This window comes from Cimex lectularius, unplaced genomic scaffold (genome assembly GCF_000648675.2).
Source record: "Cimex lectularius strain Harlan isolate CLEC.00 unplaced genomic scaffold, Clec_2.1 scaffold34, whole genome shotgun sequence".
Classification (NCBI taxonomy): domain Eukaryota; kingdom Metazoa; phylum Arthropoda; class Insecta; order Hemiptera; family Cimicidae; genus Cimex; species Cimex lectularius.
The window spans coordinates 1,158,926-1,177,314 of record NW_019392635.1 but is presented as its reverse complement, the minus strand read 5'-3'; the positions used below and the strand labels follow the sequence as shown (position 1 = coordinate 1,177,314).

Genomic DNA, 18,389 nt, shown 5'->3' with positions numbered 1-18,389 from the left:
AACAACTTACTGTGAGTAGGAACTATCTTTTTAAAAAGGATTCGAAAGGTAGGTTGAGATGGAGAGTTGGTGGATCGAAGTCAAGATAGCTCAAGTGGTTACAGCAGCGGCGTATTTAGCCGAAGGTCGTGGGTTCGAATCCCGCACGTGACACTGACTTTTTTATTTCGACTAAAAACCTTAATTAATTGAAAGATATGAATTGGTCAAGCGACAAGTAAAACGAAGTATATCTTCACTTAAGCTCTCCCTGGCCATTTCATTTGTCGCCGAGAATCGAGAGGTTAAGATGGGAATTGTCGTCCGAGTGGATCGAAGTCACGATAGCTCAAGTGCTAGAGCAGCGGCGTATTTAGCCGAACATTGACTTTTTTAACTCACCCAATACCTTACGTACAGATTAATTAATTCAAAAAAGTTCTTAATTAATATCAGTTTTCTCTGTTTGTTTACCTGTAATTCAACTGAACCACAGGCATATAGGACATTTTAAATGTGAACATACAAATTTTTGCCCACTGTTTTAAAGGAATTTGTACACTGAAAACGATGGTGAAATCAGATTTTGAATTGGACAAAGAGTAACAAAGTCTACAGAATATGAAAAACTTGGTGATGACATGATACTTGCTTTAAAGGTTTTCCTGGGCCCACTTCGACAATTCCATCGATTGAGAATAATATTTGTGTTTAAAATATGTAATTGGGTTATATACTCAATAATAATACAGAAATACAATCGCAAACGTTAAAAGAACAGTAAATGAAAATGATTTTTATTGGCCAAGTAATTCTAATTTTGATTTATTACCACAGATGTTATTTACCAAATATTTTTGAATATGGTACGCAACTAGCTGTTAGTACTTTTTTCTCCAAAACTATTGGATCTTGAAGTTTTTTACTACTTTTAAACAGAATAACCGGTTTAATTTTTTCCCTAGGAAGATAATTTTTTGGGGAAAATCAGGGGGTAGTTACACACATAGTTACACTAGTTCGTTGTACATCTGTTTGCATTGCAAAAATAATCAATTTTAATTACTGTTCTTAACGTTAAATTGACGTTAAATAATGTAAAACGTGCTGGCATGGTAACTGACATATTTAAATTCGTTGAAATATATGGATCCTATCCGTGACGAGTGGCTCTTGCCACTTTGCTCCAGAGGGTGGAGCCGTCCCCATTACACAGGTCCAAACCGCAAGTGCTTGTTGCCACGACAAATAAAAATATGTCACCAAGAACAAAAAAATGAGAGAAAAGAGATAATTTTCCATTTTTCTTCACACCTGCTGTAAACGAGGGACAACAGGGCTTTGCAAACCACTGTCAACTTCTCCCCGCTGATGATAATTTTTTTAAACAGTTTTCTTTCCATCCCAATGAGAAAAGGTCGTCGTTCTCATATCGAAGTTTAAACGAGAGACGGGTGAGAATTTCATTAGGCTATGCGTTTATAAAAAAGACTTGAGGAAATGAAATTAAAGCCGGGAACACACTTACCCGATGCTACGCCATGCGACGCTGCCCGACGCCTTGCTACGTTTTGGTGGGGTGTGCACATCTATCCGACGCAAGTACACGTCGCGTACAGGCCACAGCGTTTATCACAATAATCACTATCACAATCGCAACGCATCTTTTGTTCCTAATGCACTATTGTAATAAATTGTTAATTAAATTTTATGAGCACAACCATCTAATAAATTGCTTGTTAAACTTAATTGTTTTGAATAAAGTTACTCATAACCATCTAATTAAACACTGTTTATAAAAACCTATGCATTTTTGATCTCGTTTAAATTGCTTTACATTAAAATAACGTTGTAATTAATATAACGACAAAATGACATGTACTTAGTTTGAAATAAACTANCGACGTATAGCATCGGGTAGCGTCGCATGGCGTGGCATCGGGTAAGTGTGTTTCTTGCTTAAGGCAATGAACGGCATCCTAAAGTTAAATTTACACTCTAGAACCTCTTCAATATTCTTGGCAGTATTACACAGCGACACGCGGGCATTTTTTATGACTCATAAATACTAATTTTATCTCTCTTTGAATGGTGATGTCGTTGTTTTCAATTTCCCGTTGTGATCGTCATTTTCGTAGTTCGATTGATAGGTTTAACCAAGTTCTTGTATACTGAATTTGTCTTTACCTCTTACGAGAAAGGAGCTCGTTGCATTTTTAATTTTTGCAAGTCAAGATCGCTTTGGTCTCTTTTGTGAAAAGAAGGGATTTCCACCGGAGCGAAGGATAATTGGAGGAAAGCCCTTTCCAGATACAAATGTCTCCCGAGTCGCTCAAAGTGAACATTATTATTCGATAACGTATTCCAGGTACAACCTGGGAAAATTGCAGCCCGTAAATTTCGTCCGGCTCGTGTTAGCATGTGAGCTATTAGTGAAACTACTAATGCCAGACAAGTGTAAATAGTCGACAGTGACAAATCCTGTTTCTTAATTTTTCATATTCACTTATGTAATCACTCTTACTTTCACTAAGTGTTCGTCGTATATTAATTTTTTTGTAGAGCAGTTTATCTCCTCAATGAAAATGTAATTTAGTTGCACTGGTATATTAGACATCTGTTATGACATATTAATTTTTGTTTTATTCCCGGTTGATGTTTGATAACAAAAATATAATATAAATAGTAGTAATAAATGTCTTTATTGGAAAAAAAAAATATACGCTTATTCTAAAAACCGTCTGAAAGGTTTTCGTGCTAATTTTTATTATTATGTGTGGTGCTTAGTGACCGTTAGTTAATGATTGTTATTAAAGTTTTATTAATTATTTACATACAGGGTGTCCCAGTTCCTTCTGACGAAACTCAGGGAATCGATTCTACTCTTCGTTTGGAGCAAAAAATGCTCAGGAGAAAATTTTCGGAAAGTTTTCTATTTTGAAGATATTCGTCAATTTAGATTTTTTCAACTTTTCACTACCTTACCACAAAAAAAAAAAAAACGCTTACAACTCCCAAAATGTTGTGACTACAACAAATGCAATTACACCATTTGAAAGAAAGCTAAATTTGCTGTAAGCTACTTCTATTTGCAATAATCTGAATGACATAAAATGTTAGCCAATATCAGTTGGAACATGTCAAAATTACAAAATTTAAAATTTTGGTCATGATTGCACGTTCTACTGAGGTTACAAGAAATACCTACAACTTGTATAAGTATTTTACAAGTAGTAATTTTACAAAAACTTCTTCATCTAATATGCTTTATGTTGATTTTTCAACTCTACTAGAACGTTATTTAAAAACCTGGATTTAAAAACCAATGGAAAGCAAATTAGATGAAGACGTTTTTGTGAAATTTGACAAGTTGCAGGTATTTTTTTGTAACCTCAGCAGAAGGTGCAATCTTGACCAAAATTTCAAATTTTGTAATTTTGACATGTTCCAATTGATATTGGCTAACATTTTATATCATTCAGATTATTGCAAATAGAAGTATATTACAGCAAATTTAGCGTTTTTTTCAAATGGTGTAATAGGATTTGTTGTAGGCTCAACATTTTGGAAGTTGTAAGCGTTTTTGTGCGGTAAGGGAGTGAAAAGTTGAAAAAACCTAAATTGACGAATATATTCAAAATAGAGAACTTGCCGACAATTTTCTCCTGAGATTTTTTTTGCTCTAAACGAAGAGCAGAATCGATTCCCTGAGTTTCGTCGGAAGGAACTGGGACACACTGTATACAATAATTCACTAGTTTTCGTGGTCGGCTTGAATAATTAATATTTTTCAATTAATTGAAGTTGTTAGTTGAGATAAAAAAAGTCAGTGTCACGAGCGGGATTCGAACCCACGACCGCTAAATACGCAGCTGCTCTACCACTTGAGCTATCGTGACCTCGATCCACTTGGACACTAACTTCTCATCTCAACCCCACCTTTTGAATTTTCCCTCCTTTTTCCATTTTTCAATCCCGCTCGTGACACTGACCTTTTTATCTCAACTAAATACCTTAATTAATTGAAATATACAATAATACACAACTTAAACAAATGAAACTTAAAAAAGCATTTTGGCTTTAAAAACCCGTCAAAAGGAACCTTTTTTCAAACAATTTAAATTATTAATTTTTTTTGACAGGGGTTTGGTCATTTCAGCCCCGAAGCACTAACATAATGCCGCTACAAACTACACTGTTTGGTAAATGGAGTACTCGATATTCCTCCATCTACCTGTTCACTACACTAATTTGGGGTCGATGGGGTGCCTTAAAAGTTTTCCGCCGTCGACCCAAGTCACGTACGCAACCTGAGGGACGATGAAGCGATGGAGATGCTACGTCACCATCAGCCCCTCCCCACAATAAATACATTCACACCAACATACATTGATCGCACTCATTCTGCTTGGTAGATGGAGTACTCCATCTACTTGTTCGCTATAATAAACTAATCTAAATTGGGGTCGATGGGGTATTTTTATCAAATTTCCGCCATCAGCCCAAGTCATACATACAACCTGAGGGGGCTACTTCGTCATCAGTCCCTCCTCATTCACACCAACAAACACATTCACTCATACAAGACACAGAAGCACAAAATACATAACTTAAATTCTATATACAATAAAAAAATTCCCACTTCCCTTAAAAAGCGGAATAGGGGACAATGAAACTCGCTGCTGTGTCCGAGAATCCTCTTTAAATCTGGCGGCATGCCTACGCGCGCCCTGTAGGGAGCCAAGGCACGACACGCTTCGACTATGTGGGACACATCGAGAAACTTTTCTCTTCATAACGGACAACTGCGAGCCCACCAGCAAGTGCCCTTGTGTCAACCGCGTATGACCTATTCTTAATCTGGTAAGAACTAATCCTCCTTTACGGCTCAGATACTCGGGGGGCCAACTGTGGGTCGTGCACTTAACACGAAGGAGCCTTTCGGATGACCCTGCCCACTGACGCTGCCATTTATCCCTTATGATCTTTTTCACAGCTCGTTTAGCGTCAGAGGGCCTGATCGCGATGGTCCGATCGGGAGGGTGAGACGTTCCGGCTTTCGTTTCCGCGTCTGCGCGTTCGTTACCCTCCAGGCCGACGTGTCCAGGGACCCAGGCAACACCACCGTTTTTCGGAGGAACTCCAATTCGGTATACCTTTCTAGCAAGAGTACGACCAGAGGGTCCACAGAGAATCCGTCACGCAGAGCCTAAATTATTCATTTATCATTAGTAACATAGATAAATAAAGAAAAAGGAAATTATATAAATTACATAAAGTATCTATTTCTCTGCAAACCAAAACAACAAAATTATGTAATTCAAATAACTTATGGGAAAATGAACAGACAAAATTAACTTTATTATTTAATTAACTAATAACACTTGAATGGTATATACAAACTAGCATATATCTTGTTGAACTTTAAGTGAGTTAGTCTGTGTAAGTATCCAATTAACTTTGTCCAAGCTTTACCATTTAAAAAAAGAAAACTTTATTCCTCCATTAAGAATTTCAAGGCCGAACCATCTCTTTCTCACACTTGTAAGCTTGCGACATATAGCTACAGCATATTCGACCTGCACAATGCACATTCATTTCATAAGGCATTAACCGGTATTAGTTAATTTGGATATTGTTCAATATTATATGACATAAACCAATTAAATATCTATGTATAATACAACAAAAATACACTGCCCATAAAAAACCGTCCACTGCGTTTTGCTTGAAAAATGGCCAACATTAAAAATGCATATTTTCTCAGCCTTTTAAGTCACAGAGTTTTAGGTCTTATTGTTTAGAAAATTCTACGGTGAACAAGATGGCTTTTTAAATGTTTTCTTAGCTTCAGTCGTTCATCGGGAACAAGTTGACTTTTTTCACGAAAACTTCAAATTGTGCTGTGGAGCCAGGAAATCATCTTTGAAGCGGCGCCTTATAGCAATCGATAGGAAATTTTAATAAGTTTCCAATTGGCCACCTTCCATTTGGCCCGATTTCTCAACAGTTTTCGAATTATTCATGATTTTTGGGCAAAAAACGTTTTCATGGAAAAAAACCGATCACTTTACCGCGTGAGCGTAACGTTGAAGAGTGTGGGACTCAGAACTGAACCTTGAGAACTCCTAGTTTCGCTTCCTTGTAGGGTGAAACGGCATCATTTTTTTCTATTGGGATAACGCTGATTTAAGAAAAAGTGACGATTTTGTCTGCAACATCACCAACTTAGCCTTTGGAGTAATCTTATTTTTTTATACCTTTTCGAAGATTATTTAGATAATTATTTATCCGTATTTAAAACAATCACGTATTTAAAAATAAAATAAATTGAATGAAAATAAATCTGAAAACACTGTTAATATTGAAATTATACGGATATGCATAAAAAATCCAGTTACCCTTTGATTTTCTAATAATTTTAATATCTATCTGTACGTTTCTCAACGGGTTTAACATTGTTTTCTGGTGGTTATGTATTATCTATCAATATCATTCAGATTAAATTTAAAACTTATAGGTTATAATATGAGAACTTTTTTTGACGCAAAAATTACTTTGTAGCACGCAAATGTTTCTAGATAAAACAGATCGAAGGTCAGATAGTTGTATAATTAGTCACAAATATGTATAATTAGTGTCAAATTTGTTTTGGAAAACAAATATCGATTTTTCAGTTTTTCACGCGTTGAGGGCGATTTTATCAATAAATGCGAGGAGGCGATTGAGATTGATCTCAGATATTATCCAACTGACAGTCATAATTCTTCGGCGTGGGATGACGACCGGAGAAAATATGACCGACCCAGTTCTTTTTTCCCCTGTATCCCTTTACAAACATGTGGGATGGCACTGCGATCTGGAAATCAATCAATCTCATACTTTCAGATGGTTCTTGAAAGAAAATTTCCTAGTTCATATATTTGTTATGGTACAGTGTACTTTTCACAGAAAAGAGGGACTACGGTTTAGTTGTCCTCCTTTGAAATTCAGGCAAAAAAGTCTTATCATTTAACCAACAAAACACTTTATAAATCACTTAATTCTAGAAGGAACCACTATTTTTTAACAAATTTAGCTATTCCTAATAGGTTATTGCACATAAACATACATAGACAGGCAAAAATTTCACCCACTTGTAATACAATTTGATTTCTATATATTTTTATATATTAATCAAAGTTTTAGATTTTGTAAGATTTAATAATTGAGTCTTTGTCTAAAAAAGTTAAAACATGTAAATTGCTAAGGAAAATGAAAAAAAAGACATACTGATAAAATTTGTTTTAATTTTGTTTTAGATTTTTAATTAACATTTCAATATCGCGTTTTTCTTCCTTTTGCTTTAATTACATCAGGAAGACGCCTTGGCATACATTCTACCAGGCTGGAAATGTCTCTTTGCTGGAGGTTAGCCCATCCTTCACGGAGAGACCTTCAAGATCGTGGAGTGTATGAGGAAGTGATGGATATCCTCTTATTCGTCCTTTGAGGTTATGCCATAAATGTTTGATGAGGTTCAAGCCTGGAGAACGGGCTGGCCAGGCTAAGACCCTGATGTTATGCTGCTGAAGGTCCGTTTGTACTATGCGAGCGACATGTGGACGGGCATTATCGTGCATTAGAATAGGATTGTTGCTGATTTCATCGAGGAACGCATGATGTTCCAAAATTTCATCCACATAGGGGCCGTCAAAGACCCTCCACGAACAACAACCAACTATGCGACTCTCCGCCCACACCATCACTATGTTGCAAAGGTTGGCTCTGGAAAAAATTGCATGCTTCGTACCTTTCATTCCGTTTTCTCCACACTCTTTCACGCCCATCTGGATGTCGTAGGGCAAATCTACACTCATCAGTAAAAAGTTCAGCAGACCAATAGTTCAAAGACCAATGGCTGTTCTTGTTCTTTTCGAGAAAATGGAGCCGGGCAACTCTGTGTGTTCTGGTCATTCTGGTCCTCTGACGGAACGAAAAGTCATCAACAATACTTAAAAATCTTCTTCGAGCAGTGCGATCAGAAATTTGGATACCTCGAACATCCTTCAGCTGATGAATCACTTGAACAACAGTAAGGTGCCGGTTTCGCCAAATTTTCAAACCCAAAAAACGGTCATCCTGTTCTGTTACCCTAGGGCGTCCAGAACTGGGATTTCTACGGTAGTTTCTAAAAAACGTCTAACGGTGTCTAGCAGAATTTCGTATGGAACTCCGACGGCAATCGCGGCATACCTGATGAAACGTCCATCATCAATAACTGCCACACCACGCGCAACATCCTTAGCACTGTCATTTTGAAGTTTAAAAATTGAAATCAAGAAAACAAAGATGAAAATTAAGTGAGTTTAGTCAGTGATTAGTGACCGTTAGTCGATGATTATTCGGAAATCGTGAGATGCGGTCTGGTGTGATGTAGGTTTCAGAAAAACATTTTTTTTATCGTGCCAACGTTTCGATCTTTATTGAGGTCATCTTCAGGACCTGGGGTTTACAACATTCCATTTGTACATTAAATTTAACAAATACATGTAGGATGTGGAAAAAAGTGAATTTATACAATGCAAAAAATATTTTTTATATTCAATCAAAGTATTTCTACTCAACAATCACTTTGAGTGAGTACAAATACTTTGATTGAATATTTAAAAAAATTTTGCATTGTATAAATTCATTTTGTTTGACATCCTACATGTATTTGTTAAATTTAAACAATGTTTGTAAATCCCAGGCCCTGAAGATGATCTCAATAAAGATCGAAACGTTGGTACGATAAAGAAATGTTTATCTAAAACCTACGTCTCACCTGACCTCAACTCACGATCTCCAAATAATCGTTTGTACAAACAAAGCTTTTATGTATTATAATTTCTTTATGTATAATTTTTTAATAATTCGTTTTATGAGTACTAAAAAAGTTTAAAAATGCTTAGAAGAAGCTGGAAAATTGGCATATCATCGAAAATAATGGTGCAGACATTTTGAAAGATTAAATAGAATAATTTTTTCCAAATAATTTAATGTTGAAATTTCCTATATAAAACCACCACCTATATAAATACTATATAAAATATTCAATAAAGACCTCCAAGAACCGGAACAGAGGACCCGGATATTCGCTGCCGTGTTCAAGCAAAATTCTCATGTCGGGTGGCATCCTTACACGCTCTCTATATGGAGCCAAGGAATCGCGCCCTTCAATTAAGTGGGACACCCAAATACCTATTGGCTGCGCGACACTTTCTCTGCCGATTGGGCCTGGTTATTAATGACTATTTGGAGTTCGTGAGGTGCGGTCTGGTGTAACGTAGGGTTTAGAAAAACATTTCCTTTATCGTGCCAACGTTTCGATCTTTATTGAGATCATCTTCAGGGCCTGGGATTTATAAACATTGTTTAAATTTTACAAATACATAGGTGTATTTATATAGGATGTGAAGAAAAAAAATTATACAATGCTAGAAAATTTCAGATTCAATCAAATTATTTGGACTCAATTCAAAGTATACCTTTATTCTTTTTTTAAATCTAAAATTTTCTATCATTGTATAAATTCATTTTTTTTAAAATAAATTTTAAACAATTTTTATAAATCCCAGGGCTGAAGATGATCTCAATAAAGATCGAAACGTTGGCACGATAAAGAAAATGTTTTTCTGAAACCTACATCACATCCGACCGCATCTCACGATTTCCGAATAATCACTAAACAGTTTATTGCTTCATAATTCAAATGATACTAAATAAACATTTCAACTTCCGTAAAAAGTAAACATTAAAAAATCCTTTATCTTTGTTTTGGATTAAGGATTAAGTATGTGAATTGATATTCCTAATTTAGAACATGGCATAAACAAATATTTATTGGTAAAAGGAATGAGACAAATTAAGGGCAGAATTTTCTTTTATGAAGAAAATGAAAAAACAATCAATTGGGTGGAACTTTTTGCGTGTCAGTGTTTATTATTTTTAAACATAACAAATTTAAAAAAAAATTATGAAATGTTTTGTATATCATTTTCTCAGTACTCGCCAAATCTGGTACTCGGTAGACGAGCTTTGACCCGTCAGTCAACGAAGCAACAGGAAAGATGCCAACAAGTAGGGCAACTTCGGCGCCTCAAAAGAAGAAGAGCACCTTCTCCGGAAAAGAAACTCTTTTCACTTTTCCCTTCTTGTTGAGGAATAAACGGGAAATTTTATACCGGCTTTTGTCTTTCGACATCGGTGCGGCCGTGTCGGGGAGACCTCTGACAAAACTAACTTTCCGCCTGCAACAAAACGCCCCTTTTTTTTCAATGGTCTTCCAGCCTTTTGGAATGTTTCTGCGCTCTCTTTGTTTTCGCCCGTTTTATTAATCGAGGGTCTTTTTCACGTGAGATTTTATAACCTAAACCTGCATAAACAATTTTAAAGATAAATATATAGCTTTGGATAAATTGCAAAAGCTTTTATGCAGCTTTATGTGTTTCACTAAATTTGACTTACACTCTAGGATGATATGTTTTTATAGCAGAAACTAATGACAGGTCAATTTTAGAGATTCATCAAAATCTAATTTTCTCAATTCAAATTCTATCTCTATTTAGACAAATACTTTTTTTTTTTAAATAATTTTTGTAATTTGTAATTTTTTGAATTTATGTATTTATGTTTATGTGTCATCGGTAGATGACACACGGTTCGGAAGTATGTAGTTCCAGTTCGATTGTTCCTGGAGTAGGTGTCGCGGTGTAGGCAGGAGTTTATTCTGTAAGTGGCACCTGTTCAAATAAGATTATTTCTATGTTGACTCTATTAATAAACCAGGTTTTGAAGGTATTTTTAATTTTTCCCATTAAAATAACATCCTCCATTAAAGTAGAAAGCGAACTGCCTTTGATACATAAATAAACAACATTTTTAACGATGGCGCTCCTGCGCTTTTCTTCATTCTAACACGTATGGTAGTAAAATATGATGTTTTACATTCAATTCTCAACTTATCGCCCATAAAACTAAGTACCTAACCTAGATATAATTTTTAATGTGTGACCGTTAGTCAATGATTATTTGTAGATCGTGAGGTGCGGTCTGGTGTGACGTAGGTGTTAGAAAAACATTTTCTTTATCGTGCCAACGTTTCGATTTTTATTGAGATCATCTTCAGGGCCTGGGATTTATAAATATTGTTTCAATTTTACAAATACATGTAGGATGTGAAAAAAATGAATTTATACAATGCTAGATATTTTAGACTCAATCAAAGTATTTGTATTCACTCAAAGTGTTTGTTTTCTGTGTAGATGTGTCATTATTGGGTGTCGTCTTGAGAATGCCAGTGAGATATTGATGTTTTATGTTCATATACGTTGGATTTTGAAGGGGTGGGGAAGGAAGTCCGGAATAGAAAAACATTTTTATATGGGGAGTCGGCTTCTTTGAGGTGAAAGAAGTCGACAATAACGAAGTATGTGTAATGGTTTGGCCTGATTATCCTGTCATGATTTTACAAACGGTGATAATTAGGGAAAGGAAAGCCAAATTGTTGAAGAATTAAACTATGTAGAAATGACAATTAATTAAGGTTTATAGTTGAGATGAAAAAAAGTTAATGGCACGAGAGGGATTCGAACCCACGATCTTCGGCTAGATACGCTGCTGCTCTACCACCTGAGCTATCGTGACCTCGATCCACTCGGACATCAGCTCCCCATCTCAACCCCACCTTATGAGTTTTCCCTCCTTTTGCCATTTTTCATCTCAACTAAAAACCTTAATTAATTGTCAAGTATTAATTGGTCAAGCGGACCTCGAAAGTAGTGAATTTATGTAGAAATGTTTGACGTTGGAATGTGATGATTGTTTTTATGTGTTATATTATATGTTTTGTGTGATGTGATGATATTTGTATGTTATCGATATTGAATTTGATTAATGATACTAGTGTAGCTGCGAATGGGTTTACATGTGTCTCTTCTGTAATTGATGCTGTGTTTATCTCTGTTAGTGTTAAAGTTATGTTTGTTTGTTTTGTTCCGTGTGTACTATTCTAGGAATGTTGACGTCGAAATTGTGTTGGTGTTCAAAATGGTGGGTAGCAAGTGCTGTAGGATTTTTTAAAGAATGTAAATTTTCATGGCTTAGGGTAACAATTCTGTGAACTAGCTCTTTGGTCGTGTTTATTATTGTATGAAGAGATGGTGTGATGTAAAGGTTGAAGTAGCGATCTGTGTTTCTTGGTTTTTGATAACAAACGGTGATTAATGTGTAGTAATTCGTTATAAGGGTAATAAATAATTTTAAAATGTTCCAATTTTAAGCTCACAATTTAATATATCTTGGTAGGTCAGTGGAACCCAGATTATTGTCGCAGATCACCAGGAATGACGGCCTATTTAAAAATGTTTGGATATGAATTTGGCCATCTACCTCGATCTATACCTCCCTAGGTATATTATTCATGCCCATTTCCAAATAATAGACACAGTGCACAAATATAAATCAACGAAAATGAACCAATTTCCACGTTTTCCCCCTAAACTCTCTGATCCTAGATTGGAATAAAATGTTCCAACAGAAAAATGGCAAAAAGGAGGGAAAATTCAAAAGTTGCGGTTGAGATGGGAAGTTGGTGTCCGAGTGGATCGAGGTCACGATAGCTCAAGTGGTAGAGCAGCGGCGTATTTAGCCGAAGATCGTGGGTTCGAATCCCGCTCGTGCCATTGACTTTTTTATCTCATCCAAAAACCTTAATTAATTGTAATATATTAATTGGTCAAGCGGACCACGAAATAAGTGAATTTAATGATGAAAATAGATTATCGACCTGCTGGATACAAGAAGTTCTTTTCAGAGGATCTTCGGAAGAGGTCAAAACAGAGAAAACTTCCTTACGGTTTTCGCCGAGCTTTCGACAGTTTTATACTGTTATGATAATAAAACAGGCCCTGAAGATGACAGTATAAAACTGTCGAAAGCTCGGCGAAAACCGTAAGGAAGTTTTCTCTGTTTTGACCTCTTCCGAAGATCCTCTTAAAAGAACTTTAAGTGAATTTAATGTTCCAACAGAGTTAAGAATCTGTGATCAGACAATGTATGCGCAATCATGAATCATGGATTAGTTGGAAACTGGTTAGACCCACATATGATTGTGCGATGGGACAAACCACATATTTCTATTGAGGTTTTCTGGTGAATGTCATTGTTGTGTTGCTTGGACGTTATACAGCAATACATAAAAGAAAGTATGGTTTTAGATCAAGTGCAAGTGTGGGATTCATTCACAATCTTTAAATTTCCATTATTTTCCTAGATAATATTTTGTTTTCTATCGATTGACCTATCGCATTTTCAAATGCATGGAATCTATTGGCTATTTTCCTATATATTGACGACATTGTACCCTTAATACATAAAATAAACTATTACTCTGAGAATATTTCTGTCAGTATAAGTGACAATTCAATATTTTTGAAGTGTCTGTGATGTTAAAGTGCATTTCCGACCCAACAGTACACCTTCGGACCCGTGGATGCAAAACTCTTATCGGCGGTGGGAAACAATTTACGAAATGACGATACTTTCTACGTCCGGTTTGTCAAAGGCGATATATCTGTATTGTTGAACGAGAGTAAATCTCCATTGGCTGTTGGACTAGGTACTATGATTGTTGTTGTCGTAATTGGCTAAAAGCTTTCTTACTTCCTCCTCCGCTGGCCTTATCGGAGGAAATTGAATTCCATTATAGAAAATGTTTCCAAACAATAGCCTATCTCGTGCCTGATAAAGGGATAAACAAAAGGGCCAAATGGAATAAGAAACTCGAAGCCTAAATTGCAACAACATTCTAATCTGATATCAATTTTTTTTCCATTTGCACCGTCTAAGTAAAGGTAAAGTTGTAATAAGGTCTAATTAAAAAAAAAATTAAGTGGTAGAAAAACCTCTCAATAAAATATGATCTTATGCAGGAAGAAACTGAATAAACCACAAAAAAACCATTACATTGATTTTTTACATATTAAACAGTATAGAATTAACAATAAAATAAAAAATAAAAATAATAAATCCATTATATTTCGTGGTCCGATTGATCAAGTAACTTCTTTCAATTAATTAATCTTTAACGATTGAGTTAATATCATATGATATTGAACGTACGTATATAGGAAAATTAAAATTTTTAAATCGATTATATTTAGTGGTCTATTAACCAAATTACTTCTTTCAATTAATCTTTTTACGTAAGGTTTTTGGCTGAAATGAAAAGCTAGTGCCAAGAGCGGGATTCGAACCTACGACCATTGACTAAATACACTGCTCTACCACTTGAACTATCGGATATATTATATATTTTAATTTTGGCCAATTTAACTTCAAATAAAATTTCTTTTTTCTCCACCTTTTCAACTATGAAATGACTAGACTGATTTTATGTAATATTTATTTCATAGTTGAAAAGGTGAAAAAAAAGTGAATAGGTTTTCAGTTAACATGAATACAAAAATAATTTAAGTAACCTTTATGTAAGGTATTGGTCGAAATGAAAAAGCTAGTGTCATGTATGGAATTCGAACCCACGACCTTCGGCTCAATACGCCGCTGCTCTAACCACTTGAGCTATCGTGACTTCGATCCACTCGGACACCAGTAATAATAAAGACGGAAAAATCTCATACATATTATAGCTTTATTGAAACTATAATCCTTTTCTAAAAAACCTTGCTCCAAACAATATGAAAACTATGTAAACTTGAACTTCATCTCTAAGAAAGGATTACTAGCTGAACAAAGGAAACTAAGCAAAAATCCGTAAAGATTTAACAAAATGTATATATTTATTGCGAAGGATTGAATATGCTGAGGTGGTATTACAAAAATTGTTCATATTTTTAGAAATCGATCTAGTAAGCAGTTGTTTGTTTTTGATTGTGATGTCCTTAAGTTTAGCATCTTCGATTAAAAATCAACTAAAACAATTGTAAATCAATTTTTTTAAATTAATATTTATTTGTGTATAACTAAAATAAAAGGTTCTCAATTTTTTGAAAGCACACCAATATAAATAGAGGAAATATTCGGCATATATACAAATACAGCTATCAAGTTAAATATCTAGTTTGGGTTGGAATGAAAACGTTCTGTTTCGCGGTTATATCTTTAACTTGGTGGAACAACTGGAACATAACTTTGAAATTACTGAATTAATTAAATTCACTAATTTCGTGGTCCGCTTGACCAATTAAACCATTTGAAAAATGGCAAAAAGGAGGGAAAATTCAAAAGGTGCGGTTTAGGTGAGAAGTTGGTGTCCGAGTGGATCGAGGTCACGATAGCTCAGGTGGTAGAGCAGCGGCGTACCAAGCCGAAGGTCGTGGGTTCGAATCCCGCTCGTGCCATTGACTTTTTTATCTCAACTAAAAACCTTATTTAATTACTGAATTAAATTAAAAAGACTTCACAAAGACTGAATTCTGAAAATTTCTAGATATACTGAAGGATCATTGAAAAACCAAACAAGACAACGGAATATATTCCAGTAGCTCTCAGGTTGATAATTTAAAAAAAAAAAAACTAATCAATATTCTAGTACAATTAAATGTCATTTGATATGTCATTAGCTGCCAAATCAGTCAGACAGTTCTCCAGGTTTTCAACTGTAAAGAATTTAGTTTTAAGAAGAACTAAACATCTTCAATCCGTAATCAAGAATTAAACTCTTACTTAGTTTGCAGGCGAAGGTAACGAGAAAGAAGGTAAAGTTTGCAAATGGTTTTAAATGAGTTTAAAACAAAGATAAAGAATTCTAGCGAATGATCAAAGGTCCTTCACCAAAACTGGATCTCTATATCACTCACTAACAATCATATCATAGTCCATTAACCTGTTGATAGAGAACGGTCATCTTTAAAATAGCATGTTCTGTAGGAATGAACACGTATGTATGTTGAAAAAGAAAAACTTACCTTATATTATTACCTAATTAGAGTCCCTCCTTCCATCAAATATAGCTTATTCAAACCGATTTACCGTTCAATTGAGTGCTATGGTGCCCAGCGTTGGGGGTTTCAACGACAGAAGTTGGTGGAAAAATTTCAACGTTTCTTTATTAAGAAGTTGTTTGGACTCCCCCTCATAACACCAAATTACATGGTTTCTATTGAGACATAACCTCTCTGCTTCATGTTTTATATGTTTCACCTTCGGTCTCCAAGTTAGATACTGCATCAAGACTTTGAATCTGCCTGCTCACCGCTTTTCTCGTTCTCTATCCTTAGAGGTTATCAAGAAAAAAACATTCTGGTTCAAGCACTGGGTTAATTTGGCGGAAAATACTCATGCCCTTTTGACTCCAGGATCTGATAGGATTTGAACTTCCAGGATCTGGATAAATGGTGTGCCCAGTTAATGGGCATATGTTAAAAGATGGATGAATGTTACCGGGAAGAGTGTGTGTGGTCGGCTCGACAGTCCAACCGTTTTCTTTTATATAAAGATCTGCAGTGCCCCCCTACCCCGCTGTCCCTTAATTCGAGAAATACACATCTTTCTCCCACGGAGCTGAGGTGGTTTTTTAAATTAAGAGGCGAGTGGCTTTATCTTAACTACACTCCGTGGCGAGAAAGAGAGTTACCCCTCTGTGCTCTTTGTAACCTCAGAGAAAAGGAGGAGAAAAGGGATCCATTTCTTCGGTGTATGTCCCATCCTTTCGGAATTTAGATATCCCCATACAGGTCACAGCAGGCTCAGCAGAGCCCAGATAATTGAATTCCTTAATGGTAGGAACAGTCTGCAATTGATCATATTCGCACGACAAGCATGGTCGTATCGTCATGATCTAATTAGGGAATTCAATTATTATCAGTAGTCCTTTATCTTTTTAATTTAGTATCATTGTATTATTATTTGTTTAGAAATCGTAAGATGCGGCCTGGTGTGATGTAGGTGTCAGAAAAACATTTTCTTTATCATGCCAACGTTTCGATCTTTATTGAGATCATCATCAGGGCTCAAAGTGTTTGTCTTCTGTGTAATTGTGCCATTCTTGCGTGTCGTGTCGAGGGTATTATTATCATCTTATTTTTATTTATATATATACATATATATTTTATGGTTGTGGCTTCAACCTCCGGCAGACGGTCTGTTATCCATGCCGTTATTTCATGTTATGGCATATGTTTTGTTTTGTAAACATTTTTTGTACTAATAAAGCATTATTATTATTATTACCTAATTTAACTGTCAAACTTCAACTAAATGTAGATCAGAGAAAGTGAGCAAACTAATCATCGATCGGACCTTTTCGTACTACAAATTAGCATCATCTTATATTTTATGAAAGGTCGTGTCTAAACACATAAATTTCTAGAAGGACGATAAGCTTAAATAGCTGCTGTGCTAGACTTTCGAGCAACACTAGGCAAACTGGTAAAATTAATTGTTACCAATTGTTGTGGTTAGTTGTTATGATTATGTACATAATACTTACCAAATTTCATTACCTATAGTTAGCTTTTTGCTATTGATTTTCCGTCAATTACAGCTTATTAACTCTTTGATTTTAACATGATTCTGTTACCAGTGGATTTGAATTATTTATTGCTATCTGTAGTATAGATAATTATATTCAAATCTGACAGATTTATCAGATAGGAGCCAGTGCTGGAACTCTCTTTTATTTAATTGACAATAGGAGGTTCCGAGGTCATCGTGGTTTTAGATTCAGCGTGGAGGATTGTAAGGGTGGAAACAGACTGACCAGAGGAGGATCTGCACGACCATTTATAGGGCATGAACCTGGGCTGACAAAAACATACCTAGACTCCTCCATCACACACAATAGACAAAAGAAGAAATGGATAAACTGTAGAGATGCTAGATACAGAAAGCTTATGTGAAAACAACCCACCTAGACTGGCAAACTCACTGATACAGAGGACTAAACTCAGAGGAGTGATAAGGAATTCAATTCTTCATTCAATTCTTCTTCAACAAATTCTGCATTGCGACCTAAACAGGTCTATTGTGGAACCCCTATGTCTTACACCCATACCTTGGAAAGTTCGCGTTAAAAAACTGAGCTCTTTCCCTGGTGCCTCTTTGGCATGAAAAATGTCCTACCAAACTGGATGTACCGTAAAGGGGCTAATGCATACATTGGCAAAGGATAAGTGCCGATGACTCTGGTTCCTCCTGACAGAGCCGGCATGTTGCCGTCTCAGCCATGCCCATATTTTAGGCGATAGTTAAAAAGGCAGTGGCAGTATAAAAGCCAGTAAGTATCCTCAAATCCTGCCTCCTAAGAGGCTTCCGTTTTGAGATGTTTATAAATCTCTTACTCTGCCTCATATCTGTAGTGTTTTTCCAGTGTTCGAGTTTCTCTTTCTTAATCCATTTTTCCAGTTCCAACTCACACTCCGGAGTAATTA

At 35.6% G+C, this 18,389-nt stretch overlaps 1 protein-coding gene and 1 non-coding gene across 4 annotated transcripts in view; both read left to right on the top strand.

The window, feature by feature from the left end:
• LOC106661879 (glutamate-gated chloride channel) overlaps positions 1-18,389 on the top strand; it is a 185,290-nt gene that overhangs the window by 76,903 nt on the left and 89,998 nt on the right. The gene's annotated exons all lie outside the window — the stretch shown is intronic.
• Positions 15,287-15,359, top strand: Trnag-acc. The gene has a single exon. It is a non-coding gene; the product is annotated as a tRNA-Gly (tRNA).